The sequence below is a fragment of the Rhinopithecus bieti genome, unplaced genomic scaffold (genome assembly GCF_001698545.2).
Source record: "Rhinopithecus bieti isolate Rb0 unplaced genomic scaffold, ASM169854v2 scaffold_26504, whole genome shotgun sequence".
Classification (NCBI taxonomy): domain Eukaryota; kingdom Metazoa; phylum Chordata; class Mammalia; order Primates; family Cercopithecidae; genus Rhinopithecus; species Rhinopithecus bieti.
In genome coordinates this window covers 2,915,059-2,923,359 of record NW_016812891.1, presented here as the reverse complement: position 1 = coordinate 2,923,359, position 8,301 = coordinate 2,915,059, and the positions used below count along the sequence as shown (strand labels likewise).

The 8,301-nt window shown below is 38.9% G+C and overlaps 1 long non-coding RNA gene across 1 annotated transcript in view; it reads right to left on the bottom strand.

Annotated features, from left to right (window-relative positions):
* Positions 1 to 2,947: 2,947 nt before the first annotated feature.
* The window catches only part of LOC108512055 (uncharacterized), a 10,613-nt gene continuing 5,259 nt past the window's right edge, over positions 2,948 to 8,301 (bottom strand). The window contains exon 4 of the long non-coding RNA XR_001880476.1: positions 2,948 to 3,002. This is a non-coding gene — a long non-coding RNA (uncharacterized LOC108512055). The remainder of the gene's footprint in view (positions 3,003 to 8,301) is intronic.

Here is an 8,301-nt window from a genome sequence, read left to right as displayed (position 1 = left end):
GGCTGAGGCAGGAGAATGGCGTGAACCCGGGAGGCGGAGCTTACAGTGAGCTGAGATCGCGCCACTGCACTCCAGCCTGGGAGACAGAGCGAGACTCCGTGTCAAAAAAAAAAAAAAAGAGAGAGAAATGAATACAAATACATCTTAGAAAATTTTTAGGCAAATCAAATGACTTTCCCGTAGATAAAATATAATAGATTTATTTTATTTAATATAGAGTTTGACAAATGCATTTACTGAAATAGCCACAAATATGAAATCTAATGAATTGTATTATACCTGAATTAGAATCTAAGGTAATGAACAAAATTGTATTATTTCAATTCTCTTTCCTTATTCCATCGAATGTGTGATAAAAATGTCTTGAGTAAAATGCTAACGTTTATAGAGCAGTTAACAGTTTACAAAGTCTTTCATGCACTCTAATTATGATCTTCCACTCACAGAAGCAGCCAGGGCAGGCATGATTATTTCACTTCCCAGCTGAGGAAATAAATTCCCATTTGTTCAAGGTCACAGAGCAGAAAAGCGGCAGAACTGGAATCCAGTTCTCCTGGCTCTGAATGATGCCGCAATATTTCCCCTAATTTCAGGCAGAATTCATACATTAATTGTTTAAATTTAGCTTAAGAGACTGGAAAAAGAAAAGTAAAATTTAAATAACTATCCTATTGACATCACCACTGTACTCAAACATACTGTGTTTTACACCTCACTGGTTCAATTTCTCTATTCTGAGACTGCCAGTGTATTGTTCAGGAACACCTGACACCATCTCAGATCACAAAGTGGACATATTTATGGTGCATCCCTACTTTGAATGGAGTCAAGAGTAGAGTTGGAAACAGATGGTCTAGGTGAGAAATGAAAATCAAGGCCGGGTGCAGTGGCTCAAGCCTGTAATCCTAGCACTTCGGGAGGCTGAGGTGGGTGGATCATGAGGTCAGGAGATCGAGACCATCCTGGCTAACATGGTGAAACCCCGTCTCTACTAGAAATACAAAAAATTAGCTGGGCATGGTGGCACACACCTGTAGTCCCAGCTACTTGGGGGGCTGAGGCAGGAGAATCACTTGAACTCGAGAGGCGGACGTTGCAGTGAGCCGAGGCTGCACCATCATACTCCAGCCTGGGCAACAGAGTGAGACTTGGTCTAAAAAAAAAAAAAAAAAAAAGGCTTCTTTTACCCTGAAGAGCATGATGAACTAATACTGATACTATGCGATGACAAGATATGCTATGTTGCACATTGGAAAAGAGTATTTTACATATTTAGTTTATTTAAGGGAAAATGGTAAATTTAATTATGTGTGCACCATGATATGAAAAAATGTGAAAAAGGAGAATTTTACTGTTTTGTTTTCCCCCCACTCCCACAAGCAATTCTCTTTTAGCAGTAACTAAAGAAAGCTAAACATTTATTTTATCTTTTAACTTCCATTTTGTCTCGTCATCATCTTTTGGTTGCATGTAACTGTTTTTGTTTTTTTTTTTTTTAATCAGAAAATTTAGGGCAATCTAACTGCAAGGCTTAAGTGTGCGCATGCACGCATGGGCTTTGGAATCAGAAGGCCTGGGTCGTGCCCGGATACTTAATACCTGTTAAGACTTTGGGCAAGTAACTCAGACATTCTAAAGATGACTTCCTACCTTAGAATGATGCGATGTGACAATCAAGCCAAAAAACGTAGGTAAGTAAAAACGTAGTTCTTGGAACATGACATTCATTTGCTCATGTATTCACTCATTTGTTCATACATTCATTTGATGAATAGTTACTGGCACCTATTTCATGCAGGCCCCGAACCAGGTCCTGGAGATACAGCAGGGAACAAAACAGAGCAACTCAGGCCCAGAGAGTTTATATTCTCTGAAAGGAGACGAACAGTAATATGTAAGGTAAAATTTTAGGGTGGCAATTAGTCTATTGAAAAAGTAATAGGTATAGGGGACAGAGTGCTAGGGATGCAGTTTTAATTTGATTGAACAAGGCTATGCTAAGAAAGAATGGGTTTAATTCAAGTTAGTTGTTAAAATTATTTTAATTGTTGCTGAGCACAGTGGCTCCCGCTTGTAATCCCAGCACTTCAGGAGGCTGAGGCGGGTGGATCACTTGAGGCCAGGAGTTCGAGACCAGCCTGGAAAACATAGTGAAACCTCATCTCTACTAAAAATGCAAAAAAATTAACCGGATATGGTGGTGCATGCCTATAATCCCAGCTACTTGGGAAGCTGAGGCAGGAGAATCCGTTGAACCTGGGAGGCAGAGAATGCTGTGAACTGAGATCATGGGACTGCACTCCAGCCTGGGTGACAGAGGGATACTCTGTCTCAAGAAAAAATTATTACAATAGCAATACATTCTCCATTCATATATCATATCTACATGTCTTTGTGAGTAAACTAATGACTGTGATATAATTATAAGAGCAAGCACAGAAGATCATTAAACACACATGCACAATGGCCACGCTCACCTTTCCTCTCTGAAAAGAATTTAACGTCCTAGAATTGTTCTGTGGCTCCGTATCATTGAACACTTAGTTTACATAAAATTTTATAGCAGATCTTGTACAAAAGTTATAATAATATTATGGTGAAAACTAGCCTGAATTTACCAAGCAAATGAAGAAGATAGATCTAACTCTCCAAAATAAATGCTTTCTGTAGTGTGGAGTGTCCATTTTGCAGTTCCTTGACTTGGCAAAGTTACTTGCTCCTGGTCTGAAGCTTCCTTTGAAGCAGTTATTACATCTGGAGAAAACAGGGCCCTATACCTGGGGTCAGGACATAAGGAAAGGTATTTTATTACTCTTCAGAAAATAGAATCTTTATTCAGATTCCTTTTATTTTCTTGGCCCCACTAGTTCTTCCCTTTATTTCTTACCTTTTAATTTTTTTTCTTTCTACCTTTTCCTTTCTTCTTTACTTTCTTCTCTCAGATTCCTCCTCTTCTTCCTCTCTTCCTTCCTTGTTTCTGTTAGCTCTCTTCTCAGTGCAAGCTATGTAAAGAATAGGAAGCATTTTACCATCAAGTGAGAGCATTTCAGACTAAACAGAATGAGAATCTTCATAATCGATAGGCTCCCTTCACTCTGGAGAGCTTGAATCATCTGAAAGCTTCGCCCAAATCTCCAGTAAGAGGAGTGGTGCCGTGCACCAGCTGTGTGTCTCCAAGAACTCAACCTCGCTGAATCTCAGTTTCCTCAACAACCCACAATTACACATTCTGGTGGAAGCTTGTTTTATCCATTAGAAATAATAGATGAAAGTGCTTGGCCCTTTGGCATTGCAATGCGGCAACTACTGAGTGATGTCAATGCATGACATTTGAAAGGATGGCGATGGATTCATTACGTGTTTCAAAAAATATTAATAAGTTATTTTTAAAAAGTGCTTGGCATTCTGTAGGTACTAAAAAATATGAGTGATTGTTTCCTCGCTCGGAGGTGTTCTCTGCAGTTTTCTCTTCCAGCCCAATCCTTCCTTTCTGTCCTCTCGGGTGTGTCTGTGCTTCTTCTCAGTCTAATACAAGCTTTTCCTCAGTTTCTTTGGGTTACCCAAGCAGCAGGTCCTTTCTTTCTGATTCTAAAGACCTTTGCCTAGGTCTGTGCATGCATGAGCTGATCCTGTCTTTCTCAGTTAGTTGTTGGCAATGCCAGGGCAGGAACCGGGGCTCCTTGACTATGGTTGTGGGGATTTTCCTTCGTGACACCATATGGCCTCTGAGAGCTGGCATATGATTTTCATTTAATTGAAATTCTCATAGAAGATCATCAACAATACCATTAGCAGGAACCAGCTTTTTAAATAGTCAGAATAATCCTTGTCCGTTTTTGGAGATGTCTTGCTCCTAGAGCAGCTGTGAGTGTGTGAACTCATCAGTGATGTGGACACTGCCCAAGTAGTAATCAGCAAAGAAATCTTATAAAATTACCAACAGATTACTGCTTCAGCCTGCCAGCACTTTCAATACCAGCCAGCCTGTTTTTGTTTTTTCTTTGTTTGTTTTCCATTGCAATAGGTTTCAATTTAGAGTAAGTCTTTGTGGACTATGAATGAAAATAGAGTTTCACACTCAATTGATAAGCTTTGACAAATGAAAAAACACATACATGGTATATTTGGAAGAATAAACAGGAACGTAGAAAACTAGGGATTCATCTCCCCCTTTCCTTTACCTTAATAATATGAGACAAATATAATAAAACTCTGTCATACCCCCGTCATAATGCTGTACATGTAAGGAATGCCAAAGAAGTATATGATATTTCTTGCCCTTCAAGGATAAATGTCAGAAATTGTATCACAATGACCATGGTACAAATAATTCACCAGGACAGAAAAGAAAAAGAGGTTAAAAGTTTCCATTTGCATATATTTTGATGCACTTTGAAGTCCAAAGGATACAAGTTACATAACATATAAGTTAGATGCATTTCTAAACATCTTAGTGCTACCTCTGCTTGCTGTTGCTCACATTCTCAATTTTCCCCAGTGCCTCCTTCAGCTGTCCCTCAATGACTTCTCTAAGTTACATTTTATAGATTCTTCAAAGAATCCTTGCTTCTGTGAGGTTACCTAAACCAAGATCCCATAAACCTAAAGCAATGAGACAGGAACCACTGAGAGCACTGCAGGTGGCAGAGCAATTCTCAAATCACCAGAAGTTGATGCCACCAAATGGCTCCAGGCCTGAGCTTCTTCCACGTGCTTCTACCTGCTTTCTACCTCAAGGGAACTGTTCATTTTTTTAAAAAAAACAGATTTACTATTACTATCCAAACAGCTATGCACTATTTTTTCTACTCTATTTTATGTCCTTCCTCTGGATGCATTTTGAAATTCTGTTTTGAAAGCATTTAGATATTTAGGGAGCATAAATTTTTTAAGATTTAAATCACTTTTGTCTTCACTACTGATTTTTTTTCTTTTATTTTTAATTGATGCATAGTAGTTGTACATACTTATGGGGTACTATGTGATATTTTGACACGTCTACACACTGTGTAGTGATCAAATCAGGGTCATTAGCAAATTCATCACCTCAAAACTTAATTTCTTTGTGTTGGGAACATTCAAAATCCATTCTTGTAGCTTTCGAATATAAATTATTCAAAAAAATGGAAAGTAAATTTTTGTTAATTGTAGCCATTCTATAGTGCCATAGAACACAAGGATTTATTCCTCCTATCTAGCAGTAGCTTAGTATTTGCTAATCAACCTCTGACTAGCTCCCTACCACTCCAACCCCAACATACAGCTTCCTCAGCCTCTAGGAGACACTATTCTACTCTCTACTTCTATGAGGTCAACTTTTTTGCCTTCCATAAATGAGTGAGAACATGCGGTATTTGTCTTTCTATGCCTGGATGATTTCACTTAACATAATATCCTCCAAGGTTCTCATTTTAACCAAACAACATGTCCTGGTATAGAATGTGAATTTAGATTTAGCAGGCAACTTTTATTTCAACACCGTGGAGTTTGGAAAGCACCCAAGAAGCCAACAATAAACCAAACCTTTTAAGAAGCCTGGGGCAAGTGCATTTAAGTCCATTTTCCCATCTATCACCAGGGCACTGGGTGAGGCCACACAGGCTCTGTCCTGCACAACTTCAAGGAACATGCAAAGAGGCAGCCTGTGTATAACATGACGAAGGATGGACAAGTTAACTGATTTTCAAAGTCCCTCTGAACTGAAATTTAATCGTTCTGACAATGGATACTCCAGCATTTCTCTATATCTTCTTCACATTTGTTTTCTTTTAAAACGTCATTTTTTAACATATATTGTTTTAATAACTGTTCTGAATTAAATTTAGTTTAGAAATAATTTTCAGTTTGTGTGCTACTTTATGTAATGAAATGAAACAGTAAATATTTAAAATGTTAATGAGTTTTAAAACATTATAAATCCCATGAAAATCAAAATCTAGTAACTCATCTGTCAGGCCATAGGCACAGTGATTTAAATTGAGATCTCTAACAAATGTAAATGGATTATTAGATATCAAATATTTTACTTTCCATTGTAATTTAAATTGAATATGGGCAAGGCTTAAACATCACCATAAACACTATTTGCTCTAGAGTGAACTTCCTTATAAGAATTACTGGTCTTGCAACTCAACCAAGGGAACTTAGTTACTGAATTGCTAACAGGAGACCCTGGGTGAAGTGATTCTCCCTGTTAAGTGGCTCTAATAGTGGTAGAATCCAGCTCTTTTGTTTTAGACAGTAGTATATTTATGTCAAATCACTATACTTCATATCCAAAAAAGATACAGGGAAGCTTCCAAGTTTACTAATGCCATCTTGACTGACACTGAGTAGGTGTTCCTTTCTTTGCAACTTCCAGCTCAATAGTATCTTACAGTGCAGTGTGCCAGGAAGTCTACAAACATGAAGCTAAGCCTTTCCTGCTATAAATTAAACCTGTTTCCTCCTTGGTACAAACCAAATGCTTAATTATCTCTCTCCTCTTTCACAGTCCCTTCATGCAGGCCAAGACTCTTTGATCTTCCTATTTTTTTCCACCTCTAGAAATGGGCATTATTTTAAAACTTCCACCAGTTTTATGGTTCATCTGGAGTCTACACCAACTTAAAAACTGGGCAGAGTATTCACTTTGATGTCTGAGTGCTTACTATGTGTCAAGATTGTTCACAATATCATGTGATACATGTATTATTACCCCATGAATCCTCACAGCAACCTGAAGAGGTAGTTCTGTTATCCTCCTTTTACAGATGAGGAACTTGAGGCAGAGAGAGGCTAGGTAAATTGCCGAAGGTCACATTGCACAAATTCCCCAAAGCAGAATGCGTGCCCATAACCACTGCTCTGCACTCCTTGTCTGTTACATTAAGCTTGCTGGTTTGGTTGCCCAATTCCTAAACACTGATGACCAACATATACTAAATTGCCTCTAGAACATTCTTCTGGTAAGTAGTATTATTGGAAGTCTAAAATCAGGCTTACCCATGGAACACATTCAAGTAAACTAAGAAATTATGCTCTAGGCCTGGCACAGCACCTCACGCCTGTAATCCCAACAATTTGGAAGGCTGAGGCGGGAAGATCACTTGTGCCTAGGTGTTTGAGATCACTTGGGGAATATAGCAACACCTCATCTGTACCAGAAAAAGAAAAGAAAAAAGAAAATAAAGCCAGGCATGGTAGTGTGCAAGTAATCCCAGTTACTTGGCAGGCTGAGGTGGTAGGACTGCTTGAGCCTGGGAGGTCGAGGCTGCAGTTATCCATGATCATGCCACTGCACTCCAAACTGGGTGACAGAGCAAGCAGAGACTCTGTCACAAAAAAAGAAGAAAGAAAGAAAGAAAGAAAGAAAGAAAGAAAGAAAGAAAGAAAGAAAGAAAGAAAGAAAGAAAGAGAAAAGAAGTTATGCTCTAAACATGTCTCCTCATCCAGTACAGTCTCCTCTTAGACCACTCCCACTTAGTTTTGTGGATTTCGTTTTTCAAATGATGATTTTGATATTCAACCCCTTATTCAACCCCTTTTTCATCTTGAAAAGATGGTATATATACACCATGGAATACTATATAGCCATTAAAAAGAAGGAGATCATATCCTTTTGCAGGGACGTGGATGGAGCCAAAGGCCATTCATAGCAAACTACTACAGGAACAGAAAACCAAATACCACATATTCTCACTTATAAGTGGGAGCTAAATGATGAGAACACGTGGACACATAGAGTGGAATAAGACACACTGGGGCCTTTCAAAGGGTGGAGAGTGGGAGGAGGAAGAGGATCAGGAAAAATAACTAATGGGTGCTAGGCTTAATACCTGGGTGATGAAATAATCTCAACAACAAACTCCCAAGATACAAGTTTACCTATGTAACAAAGCTGCACTTGTACCCCTGAAGTTAAAAGTTAAAAAAAAATGAAAAAAAAAGAAAACATTGAATTTTACTTTAACTATCAGATATTGTCTTGCAGCATTTAAAAACGTACTAAAGCAGCCAAGCCAAGTGGGAGATAAAAATAATAAAGGTAAAAAATTAATACACTAAAAATATGGAGATTATATAGTAAACTATAAAAAATTTTGAGGCCGGGCGCGGTGGCTCAAGCCTGTAATCCCAGCACTTTGGGAGGCTGAGACGGGCGGATCACGAGGTCAGGAGATCGAGACCATCCTGGCTAACAAGGTGAAACCCCATCTCTACTAAAACATACAAAAAACTAGCCGGGCGAGGTGGTGGGCGTCTGTAGTCCCAGCTACTCGGGAGGCTGAGGCAGGAGAATGGCGTGAACCCGGGAGGCGG